This window comes from Canis lupus, chromosome 3, assembly GCF_011100685.1.
Source record: "Canis lupus familiaris isolate Mischka breed German Shepherd chromosome 3, alternate assembly UU_Cfam_GSD_1.0, whole genome shotgun sequence".
In the NCBI taxonomy this organism is placed as follows: Eukaryota; Metazoa; Chordata; class Mammalia; order Carnivora; family Canidae; genus Canis; species Canis lupus.
This window is the reverse complement of record NC_049224.1, coordinates 82,684,518-82,697,124: the sequence shown is the minus strand read 5'-3', so window position 1 is coordinate 82,697,124 and position 12,607 is coordinate 82,684,518. Positions and strand designations below refer to the sequence as shown.

General features: G+C 36.3%; 1 long non-coding RNA gene across 5 annotated transcripts in view; it reads right to left on the bottom strand.

The window, feature by feature from the left end:
- LOC102153629 overlaps positions 1-12,607 on the bottom strand; it is a 79,614-nt gene that overhangs the window by 57,390 nt on the left and 9,617 nt on the right. For 4 of the 5 annotated variants that reach the window (XR_005357325.1, XR_005357329.1, XR_005357327.1 and 1 more), the window contains 3 exons: positions 12,256-12,504; positions 11,884-12,017; positions 3,999-4,193 (listed from right to left, as the gene is read on the bottom strand). This is a non-coding gene — a long non-coding RNA (uncharacterized LOC102153629). The remainder of the gene's footprint in view (positions 1-3,998; positions 4,194-11,883; positions 12,018-12,255; positions 12,505-12,607) is intronic. The other variant, XR_005357326.1, reaches the window with a different exon arrangement.

The following is a 12,607-nucleotide window of genomic DNA, read 5'->3' as shown; positions in this document are numbered from 1 at the left end:
GCCTCACCCACCCAGGGCCCCCCAGCTGTACAATAGGATTTTTCCTTGCAAAGCTGGAACGAAAAGCTATTTATGTGTAAAAACAAAAACAAACCTGAAATATCAATTTATAACCTTTTAAATTTTCATAGAATGAAATTGGTAGTTTTAGAAACTTAATTTTTTTTGAATCACCAGAGCATAATTTTGAACATTATGCCTCCCTAACATTCATGGAATGGGGCTCCAGAAACCTAGAAGACACCACACACTAAAACACACCTGGAGGAAGATATTGTAGATCACAGGCTTAACAAATTAAAACAAATTTGGATTAATGAAATACAACACAAAATCCTCTCCCCAAATGATGGAAACAGACAAACTCACTAACATTTTTATCCTCAATGTTATGTATGTTTTAAGTGTAAGAATAAGTAAGAGGTATAGATTGACATTCATACTAAATCAATTTAATCCAATAAAAATTCTCATATTTTCAAAATACATTTTTTTCTAGCCAAGAAGCTTTTGTATGAGCCCTAAGGGAGATGCTAATTATTATTTCTCCAAAGCTTATGAGAGACACATATTTTTCAGTAGAGTTTAAGAAAAATTATTTTTCTTGTGCCTTAATGCTCCAATTTTTAATTTCTAACTGATTTAATTAGCCTCTTCAAAGGCAAATGCATTAAAAAAATAAATTTAAAGAGTTTTCACAGTTTCATCAGAGATTATACTATTCTACTATTGGAATTTTAACATACTCGAAAGAAACTTTGTGAATATGTATGTGTTAATTATTTGACATTAGAGAATGTATTTTGGGTGGTACTTCTCAGAATATGAGTAGTAAACCACTGTGAGATTCCTACCTATATTGTTTTAGAGTTTGGCCTGCTCTAAGTGTTTCTAGTGTCTGAGCTCCGCTTGTTTGATCATGTTTTGAATCTTTTAATTCTTTCCAACACATTTTCAGAAGTTTTTTTTATTTTTATTTTTTTAGGTTCTATTTATTTATTTGAGAGACAGAGAGTGAGAGAGTACAAGTGGGGAGAGGGGCAGATGGAGAAGCAGACTCCCCTCTGACCAGGGTGCCCAGTGTGGGTGGGGCTTGATCCCAGGACCTTAACATCATGACCTGAGCCGAAGGCAGATACTAAACCTACTGACCCCTCAGGAGCCCCAGAAGTTCTTATATTCAAAAGTTTGCCTTGACTCCCTGGCATCTTGCAGGTAGTATTTTGTGATGCTACGTAGGCCTAATGGATGGGTCTACATCAAAAATTGAAAGAAATTACAAAGGAATAGCCAAGTATTAACTCCTCTCCAATGAACAGTTATATATTATGAATTAAATTATGTCTTATTGAAAATACACTTTAACACTACAGAACCAAAAGCCTTATATTTGCATTTTAGGTCAAAAAAGGTGGGTAGATGGGAAAATTTAAATATTTTAACTACAGAAAGAACCTCAATAATCATTTGGAACATTTTAGATTGTATAAAACTATATGACTTAAAATGAAATAAATTGTGTGTATGTGTTTAAGTGTCTTTGTCTATATTAAAAAAATTATCCAAAGACATATTCAATTAACAGAATTATTTACATCTGTTTACTCGTGTATAAGACTAGGACTTTGGGACACCTGGGTGGCTCAGCGGTTAAGGGTCTGCCTTTGGCTCAGGTCGTGATCCTGGGGCCCTGGGATGGAGCCCCCATATTAGGCTCCCCCCGGGAAGCCTGCTTCTCTCTCTGCCTATGTCTCTGCCTCTCTCTCTGTGTCTCTCCTGAATAAATAAATAAAATCTTTTAAAAAATAAATAAGATTAGGACTTTGTTATAAGCTTTACCAGTCTTTGGGTTAAACATTTCTTTTTTCTTAAATAAAGAAAGTAATAGACTTTCAAATAAATTTTATAAAAGATATTTCAATATAGTTAAATGACTAAAATCCTTTATGCTCATTATGATAAATATATATTTTGATATTATAGCTACTATTTCACTGGAGAAACCACAATTAATAGATTTTGTGATTGAAGAAATGAAGTTAATTTAACTTTACCTGAACAATTGTCTCTGGAAGTTTATAAATGTCCCTCTTATATAAAAGTTAATGTTTCCCCTGGAGAACCATTTCTGGGTGGAAATGAGCTTTTAGATAATATCCAATCTTTATATTGATGATACCAATTTTTTTGTATGTGCTAATGAAATTTCTGGAGTAGATTTGTTTCAAAAGTTTCTCCTCACTCATTTTTTAAAAGAGTAAGATGTAAATCTCACATGTACTAATATATCGAGGCAGACAAACATCTCGACCAAAGCTAAATCAGTACTTACCCATCCTTCCCTCAATATCATCTTCACCCAGAAGATGAAAAATTCTGTAATGCTTTCTATGAATTATATGCACAGAATATTCCCACGGTTTATATCAGACTGACATTAGTTATCTCAAAGGTTTTTCTTTCTTGAGACTCTCAGAGTCCACATTTTCAGATGCTTTATCTGTTTTATACTCTTTTCTATACAAACTACGCTATATATGAGAATTCTTTCTCATTTGATGACCTATTGCTGTTGTTACATACATACAGCTTATAAGCACAATGTATTCAATGTAATTTTAGGCAATTAGTTTAATGGGTTAATTTCTGTAATTCTGTTACAAAGATCATACATGTTAATTTTATCAGTGGAGAGATACCATGATTTTTAGAAAATAAAAACAAGCCCAATTTGAAGAAGTTTTAATGAAATAAATACCAGTTTCCAAACAAAGACACATCAATGTAATAGTCACTTGGAATTTTGCGTTCAACCATTGCAACTTCATCTGGTTTTAAATTCGTTGTTAATATAAGTTTTGATGCATATTACGTTAATTTGCATTGATTAACTTATAATAATTTAACTGTTTTAATTGATGAAATATGCTGTTTGTTAAGATTAAAGGCAATATGTCATCTTGCATTTTATATCCATCTCAAACATGAATTAGTCATTAGTCTTCACGTTGGAAATGATTATGAATCTATTAACAGTTAGAGGCTTATGGAGAGTTTACAATTTTAAATTTTACACACACAGATATAGATGTATGTGTTTCTATATGTGTTTCTATAACATACATAAACATGTATCCTAAACATACATATGTGCTTAGGCACAAATTATGCACATAAGTTTACACATACATCAAGAAATAAGAGGAATATGGACACTGCAAAGTCTGATCCTTTTTTTTTTAAGATTTGATTGATTGATTGATTGATTGATGATTGATTTACTTATTTAAGAGAGACAAAGAGAGCAGGAGCAGGGGGAGGAGCAGAGGGAGAGACAGACTCGCCGCTGAGTGCCAATGGTTGGGGGCATCTTCACTGGCCAGGTTGCCTCAAGGGGCTCCATCCCAGGACCCTGATATCATGACCTGAGCCAAATTCAGATGTTTAAACAGACTGAGCCACCCAGGGTCCCAGAGCCTGCTCCCTCTTTTGACAGATACCAAAGCCAACAGCACAAGTCTTAGTTTTCAGCTGAAGCATTACCTTCTTAGGAGAGCTTCCTGAGTTTCTCATCCTGACCTAATTTCTGTCACTCTCTATATATTTTGCATAAATTGCTTTATGAACTAAAAACCACCTGAGATTATCTATCTACTCATCTTCCTGTCTACCTACCTACCTACCTAACCTTATCACCATCACTTACTTTTATATTTATTATCCTTCAACTACAATGTAACCTCCATGAAGGCAGGAATTCTGCAGATGTGTGCGTGTGTGTGCACGTGTATGTGTGTGTGTCACACTGCCAACTTCTATGACACTACCTGGACTATGAAGATCACTCAACAAATATTTCTTGAATGAATAAATGACATAATAGTGGGGAATCTGTCCTTGTAGTACTAGTATATAAATTATATAGCAGATAAAATCATGTAGTATAACATAAAACAAGAGAAAACCCCCCATCCTGAATATGTTGTTTCTACTCTTACCTGCCCCCCACCCCAGTAGGTCTATGATCCTGGCGAAACCAAGGACCTTGTTCCAGCTCTTTCTTATGCATCCAGAAGCCATGACTGAACTCTGGCTGAGAACTCAGGCACACTGCTTCAGTGAGTGAAGATCAATTTTTGAAGAACTGTGCAGTGGGATCTGCAGCTGACTTATTCTTCAGCAGTGTTTCTTGCCTAAAGATTTAAAGTGGAGAGGAGGAGATGATGGTCAACTTTGGAAATTCCAGGACACAGAAAAATGACAGCTTAGGCACTTTCCTGACCCTGGGATTAAACATCTAGTGTTCACCAAGAAAAAGAAATCTTTAAAAAAAAAAACAAGAAATCTTTTTTTCTGTCAGCTTTGGCTAGCACTTAATGTCAACAACAACAACAAACACAAACAAACAAACAAACAAAAAAACAAGAGAAAAGGATAGATGCATAGTTGAATGTTTGCTTCCCTTATCCTGGTGAAAAAGAAGAAAAATGGACTGTGTCTCTTAGGTATCCATTCTATGTAGGGACCACAGAAAACCCATATAAAATGTGATGCTGAGGGCAGGACATCCCAAAGACTTCACATGTCCCTTTACTCTGGGTCCCACGTAGGCTGAGGAAACTTAGCATCGAGTTGTCTGGGGAAGGGAACAGGAACATTCATTTCAGCTTGGAAATTCGGAACCAGAATTCAGCTTCTAGGAAATGTTCCATCTCACTCTGGGTCTCACCTTCTGAGAATATTACCTGCACTCTGTGCCTGTTTTCCCTGGTGGGGGGTTTCCAAAATATGAGGAAGATGGGACTGTGTGTATAGAAACCTTTGCCTAGATTCGAGGAGTGCCAGAGGCCTTTTCTGTATAGCTTATTACAAAAAGAAATAAAGTTGAGTATTAGACAATCTTGACCTAAAATAAACCTGCCGCTTTCACAACTGGAATGCTCTTCCCTCCACAAAAGCTCATCCTACATAGTTATTCATTCCTCCCTCCTTCCCTGTTCTTAATGATGCTCATCCTCATCCAGCTCCTTTCCTTGCCAGGCCATTTCCCTCACCTCTCGTTTGTGACAAGCAAATGTTATAAATGCATCTTTTATTACGCAGAGAAATTTAGTTTTCTTTGCCTCACTTTGCATTTACCGTGGCCACGACTTAAGGAATATATTGTTATCACTAAACAGTTTTGTTAAATAAACTCAAAGAATTTTGCCACCTTCAAAATTAATATAAACACATTTCACTGTTTTGAAAAAAAAAAAAAAAGTTATCCCACTTGGACTTCAGAATAACCCTACGGGATAAATTATTAGAATATTGAAGGCTCAAAAAGGTATAGCATTTTGCTTTAGCTTGTGTGGTTAGTAAATGATATTTAAAGTCACTGTGTTTTTACACCAGTCTCCCTAATATGTCATATCACTGACTGCGTAGATAATAGTTGGCATGGAGTTGAATGGAATAATATCTAATAATTCCAGATTTCTGGATTTCTTTGTTTAAAGTTTTCTGTTGGGAGCAAAGCATAATTCAAGAATTCTTAATTTTTCAAAAGCTATTTATATAGGTGTAAAGTCTCAACAATGATAATCTCAAAAGATATGCACAGCTCATTTGAAATGTCTTCAATGACCGTATTAGATAAAAGATGTTGTAGTATAATGGTGTGTAGTGAGCCCAGCTTCTGGCATCTGCCTGTCTAGAAAACGCTGAGGGCACACTTTGTGACCCTGAGAACATGTCCTCATGTCTCAGTTTTCAAATCTGCAAATTGAAAATAATGGTATCCATTTTAAGCTTGTTTCAAAGTTTAAGTAACGGGTGCAAATTGCTCAGACTAAAGTCTGGCCTCTAAGTATTCAATACTGTTAAGAAGCTTTTTTTTTTTTTTTTTTAAATCTATTGATTAAAAAATAATTCTGCTAGTTGCAAACAAATATCATCCCCAAGATTTGCAATTATAATAATATCAGAAGATGTGTTTTGAAAACCCCAAAGACAAAAAAATGTTTAATATATTTCTTGCATGTAGGGATTTAATGTTGGACTCCCTGCACCCCCAAACTAGGTAATATTACATAATTTGATCTGTTCAATAAACCTACTGTGTTGACTGAGAAAAGATTATGCCAGAGAGACCAGAACAAAATTGTCTCATTATTTCTTCACTTTGAGGCTACGGCAGTTTAAAGTAAAATTCAAATTTAGATCTTTCCTTTTTTCGCCCCTGGAACCAGAGCACAATGTGGATGCACCGCTAGTGTCCTAGCCACCCAAGCCCCCGACCCCTGACGCCTCTCCACCCTTCACAGCCGCCCCACCACCTTGGCAGTCTTGCCTTGATCATTCCTTATTAATTAAATAAGTATTGAGTGATACTGTTAGCCCCAGACTGTATCTAGTCTGTAGCACACTTTCATACCTTTGTTCACGGCCTTCTGACTTCTGACCCCTTCCCTCTCCAATGAGGATTATTTCATTCAACAAAGGTGTATATTCCCAAATCCTAAGCACAGACCAGTAATTACTCAAGATAAGTTTGTCAGATTGATGAAATATTGACAGACACCCTGCTCTGATTATTTGTTGTCCAATTCTTCCCTGTCTGTCCAGACGGTATAGGATTATGCTCTCAGAAAAAGAAAGGGAATAGTCTTTTCCTCCCTCCTTCTCTCCCTCCCTCCTTTCTCTCTCCCTCCTTCATTCTGTCTTTTCTTTTTCTTCTCTGTGTCCCTGCCTTCCTGCCTTCCTCCCTGCCTGCCTCCTTCCTGCTCTTTTTTTCAGGTCTGATTTACTGCTCAAACTTCAGCTTAGCACTAGAGCCTTGGGAACTATGGGCGTACAATCACTTATACAGCGAAAACAGGTCACAGGAGGTCTAGTGGGGTATTTTATTTCAAAGTAACTGGTGCCATACCTTCCCATACTACTACCATAACCCCAGGAAAGTATCCCCCCCACCACCCCGATTCACAATTTTCTATAAAGTTGCACTGCATTCTCAGACAGGCAATGGGCCACCCTCAGGAGCTCTTCCCAGGCAAAGCCAACTTCTCCTCCACAGGGGAGAACCTAGAGTGTGTATGTGAATGGCCTCAAAAGCAGGTAAGTGGCTCTCAGTCAAATTACTGCTGGGAGTAAAAATTGTTGCCATTTTTATTATTTGTCTTATCTTTATCTTTGTTTTTAAGCTACTGGCCTAAAGTAATGGCTATTATATTGTTTTCTACTCTGTATGAATCTAGAAAATGTCACCCATCGTTACCAACAAAGGAGGAAATAAAAATATGAACCCTGTACAAGGAATATAAAAACTTAAATCCTGCAGCACCTGAGTGGCTCAGTTGGTTAAGTATCTGACTCTTGATTTTGGCTCAGGTCATGATCTCAGGGTCCCGAGATCAGGCCCACACATTTGGCTCTGTGCTGGGTCTGGAGTCTGCTTGAGATGCTCTCTCCCCCTCTCCTTCCTTCATCCCACTCCCTCCCTCACTCTTTCTCTTTCTTCAAACAAAACAAAAAAAGACAAAAACTTGAATTTTGCTAGTTCTGATTTTGCTACCGACTTTGAGTAAATCACTTAATTTTTCAAGGTCTTAGTTTGTCTATTCATTTCATCATTTTTTTTCAATCATTCAGGTACGTATGGAAAGGTAACTGCATACCAGGCTCTGATCTGTCTACAAATAGCCCCAGGCAGAATGTCTGTATCTAAGAACTTGATGAGCAACACAAAATAATACACCATTAAACAATACATACAAATGTACAAAATGATGCAACGTGCCCTCTAATAAGGATTTGATACAGGAGAATAATGGATTAAGTGACTAATTCTATTTTCCAAGAAAGGAAATATGGTCTTTCCAGAGAAGTAATGTCCAACTGATGAGTAGTTATACAAACAAGATAAAGCTAAAGAACAGGGGTGGATTATCTATCTATCTATCCACACATTAACATTCATACATGTATATACACACCTTGTGTGTGTGTGTGTATATATATGCATGTGTGTAGTGTGTGCATATATATATACAGTCTGACTTGCTACTATATATACATGTATATGTATAATGTGTATGTATATGTATACGTATGTGAATGTGTGTACTATATAGTTCATATATATATATATACACATATATAGTTTGTATATACATATATTTGGGAAGGAAAATGACATGAGACTGAAATGATAGGATTCTGAAGTAAATTTTAGTTATAGTAAGGAACATGGCCTTTACTTGAATATAATAGAAAACCACTTTTATTTTTTTCCTCAGTCGTAAAATGACATGAAGGAATCATTTATTTTAAAAAGAGTTCCTGAAAATTAGGGGGTTTAAGCTGTTGGAATAAGTAAAGCTCCAAAATTCAATGATTTCTGACCAACACAACTGACATAAAATATATAATACCAAGTCACCTAAATAGGCCCTGTATTCTAAGGGAGAAGCATAGTAAAATAGTGATAGATGCTTTGTACATAGAAGCCATTTAATAGATGTTTATTGAATTATTGATGAATAAACAGTTCCAAGAACTTCCTGGGAACTGCACACAGCAAAGGCCCTGTTTATTTGCAAGAAATGGAACATCACAATAAGGTATTTTTTCTTCCCTGCTTTCTGTCTTGAACAAGGATTATCTCAAATGTGGGAAGGTATTTTAAAGTACTATGAAATTCATTTAAAACTCCAATATAAAGTTTCAATAAAATACCATCTACTTAAATAACATAACTGAATAATCATTTTTAACATATCTCAGCGAAGCCACTCAGATATATTCTTTGAAATATAATAATACAAAGAACTTATAAGAAGGATATATACAGATATTCTGAATGCACAGAGAAGTGTGTACTTAATTTCTACTTCAGAACAGATGAATGCAAGGTGGCTGCAAAGCATTTCAAAACATATTGCAAAGGAGATAATGCATTTGAATACATTTAATCCAGCACAAATGTTAGAAAGTAAAGCTCTGTGCTCTCCAAAATAAACTAATATCTCCTTGAAAACAACCTCTTGAGACCTTGGAGGAATACCCCACCACTACAAAGAAACTTGTCTAAAGATAAAGGTCAACCTGGAGAGATTGTCAATTTTCCTTCTGTAAAGTTAGATAAGCTTTCCCTTGGAGGGAGTGGGAGAGGGGGTGACACCAAGGTTGAGTGAAGCTCTATTTTATCCTTCAGATTTCCAGTTGGTTTCTTCAGGCGAGTAATTGCAGAGAAATGAGTTCTTTTCTCACTAGCTAGTAATTTTTATTACTCTTCAAACCATGGATTTCATATCAGTTCTAAAGACCTTTTTTTGCTAGTTACACTTAGCCTGACTTACAACTAGCATTAAAGCTCTCAGTCAAAATAGACAGAAGGAGAACAGAATGACTTCTAGGGTTGAGAAAAGAGCCTAGGGCTTTCTTCTCAGGTGTATCCACATTATTTTCTCAGATAAATTGCTTTTAGTTTGAGTATGGGTGTGTGTGTGTGTGTGTGTGTGTGTGTGTGTGTGTATGCTTGTGCGAATATGTTATAGCCTTCCTCCAAATTTGGTTGTTGATTAAAAAACAAAGAACTTAATCTTTAGGTTTTGGACTTGACTAATCCTAAGCAAGCTGGCTCATTGTTCAAAGTCGCTGTTTTCCACATTTCCAAATACAGTGCTTAATTCATTCTGCTGAATTTTATAAACTAGGCATATTAAGGCATATTAATCAGAGATCTCCAGAGACAAGATTAATAGAATCATTATAAGGAATTGACTCACATGATTATGGAGTCTGGCAATTCCTGAGATCTGCAGGGTGAGTTACCACCCTGGTGACCCAGGAGAGCTGATGGTATCATTCCAATCCAAGACTGAAAGTCTAGAGACCCAAGAGGTGCTGATGATATTTTAGTTCATGTGAGTCCAAAGCCAAGAAAAAACCAATGGCCCTATTCAAAGGCAGCCATGCAGGATGAATTATCTCACTGAAGGAAGAGTCAGCTTTTTAAATTTTTATTTAGGTTTTCAACTGACTAGATAAGGCCTATCCACATTAGGGAGGGCAATCTGCTTTACTCAGTCTACCAATTTAAATGTTCGTATCATCCAAAACACCCTCACAAAATTACCCAGAATAACTTTTGACCAAATTTCTGGGCACCCCTTGGCTCTGTCAAGTTGACATGTAAAATTAGCCATCACATCAGGAATGGGATTTTTCTCCCTTGCCTCATAGAAAATTACCAGTTAAAAGGATCGGAAAAACGGGGACAGAACAATTAGCAACTAAGCTTATCTCATCTATTTTTTTTCAAAATTAGAAGCAGAAATTATAAATACATATTCTACACATACAAATCATTGAGGGATTAAAATAAAAGTAGCATCCAATATTCATTCAGTGTTTGAAATGTGCCAAACGTTGAGCTAGCTACTTTATATGCACTAAGAATTAGGAACCCATTCTTGCTACTCAGAGAAACACATATGCAATCAGGGAAATAGTGAAGGACAGTCAGAGCTGAACATTTTTGGAGGAAGAGCCAACTCCCATGTCTTCATTTCTACGCTGCATGAAGTGCATAGATTTAGCCCAGAACTGTAGCTCAACTTGGTTTCTGCATATCTGAAACTTATTAAAACATGGCAGATGTTAAAATGAAGCAGATCAGTGCTTATCAGTTGAAAATATTTTTCAGTAATGCAGCCCAACAATAGACAAAATGTATACACTTTTCTTTCCTCCAAGGAGGGCCCAGAAAAGCACTATTTAGGGATGTCACAGAGAATACTCAAGGACCAGGTAAAATATTGGGCTAGAAGAAAACTATGGTTCCTTTTCATTCTGAAACCCTATAAAATGTAGGAAAAAATTGGGGCTGTAATAAAAGTTTAACTCAGATATTTTCTGTCATTCTTTGGAAGTATATAATTTTGCAACCTTTCAAAAAATACATTTGATACTATATAGGAGGAGGCTTAAAAATATAACTCCTAAGTTATACTATGTTAAACTATGGACTTTGAGTGATTATGACGTGTCAATATAGGATCATACTTTGTAAAACATATGCCATTCTGATGGTTGATGTTGATGATGAGGGAGGTTTCACATGTGTGGGACAGTGAGTATATATGGGAAATCTCTGTACTTTCCTCTCTATTTTATTGTATACCTAGAAGTGCTCTTTAGATAGTCTCTAAAGATATAACTGTGGGGACGCCTGGGTGGCTCAACAGTTGAGCATCTGCCTTCAGCCCAGGGCATGATCCTGGAGTCCCAAGATTGAGTCCCACATCGGGCTCCCTGCACAGAGCCTGCTTCTCTCTCTCTCTCTCTGTGTCTCTGCCTCTCTCTGTGTCTCTCATGAATAAATAAATAAAATATTAAAAAATAAAGATATAACAGTATTGATATAATAATTTTAATACTTCTACTTATGAGAGTATATTTTAAGAAGTAATTATAGTGGGGACACCTGGCTGGCTTAGTGGGTACAGCATGGGACTCTCGATCTCAGGGTTGTGAATTTGGGCCCCATATCAGGTGTAAAGGCTACCTAAAAATTTTTTTAATTAAATTTAATTTTTTTAAAAAAGTAATCAGAGACAAAGGCTTATGAATAAAAAATCTTTACTGATATATTTTAATAGGTTAAAATATGGCAATAATTTTTATACCCAGTCCTTGGGGAATATTTTAATAAACAATGGCACAACCACAAGGCATAATACCCAAAACAACAATGATAGTGTGCAATAAAATATTGCTTAATGAAATATGAAAATGTTCAAACATAATTCCCAAGTTGGACAGTTTATTTGATCATACATCTACTCAATGACTCAGTCATTTCAATCCTAGGTATCAAACCAAGAAAATACAAACCTATCTAAAGGCTTGTACACAAACATGCGGAGTACTTCTTTGTGATGCCTTCACCATTGCCTCCTCTGGTTGATTTTTTTTTTTTCTTTTCATTCCATAAATGGGTCCTGAATGATGAACTAGATGGAACAGATCTGAAGATCACAAGGATTTTTAATTGCATACATAAAACCAAAGAAGGCCTCCTGCTAATACATAAAAGTCTACAGAACATGCTCTGCTCAGTGTGAATTCACACAGCTATCTTGATAACAATGGTGCTAACTAACTTCCTCCATTCTGTCACTGATATATTGAAGAAAAAGAGACTGGAATGAGGATGGGCAAAAAAATAAGGGGAAATATGATCGAACACCCTGTCAGGTCCTCTACCTGCTGGAAGAAGCTGGAAGTGGGGAAGTTCATCACTTGAGGCATCACAAGCATGGTTTTGCACAAAGAGCTTAAAGATTTTATATGGAACAATTCTTGAAGTTATGTTTGGCATGCCCTAGAGCGCAGGAACCACACTGGCCATTTGTCTTTGCTTAGTCTCCTGGGACTCGTTTCTCAGGGGCTGTGGATATTGACCACAGTGCTGTATGTCGTGGATAATCCTTGAAGGCTATATTTTGGAGCTGCCTGTGCAGACATAAGAGTAAAAATGATCAAGTGTCCCTATCAGGAGCCTGTTAACCTGGAGCATTACATTTTCTAAGAAGCACAAACTACCTAATTATTGACC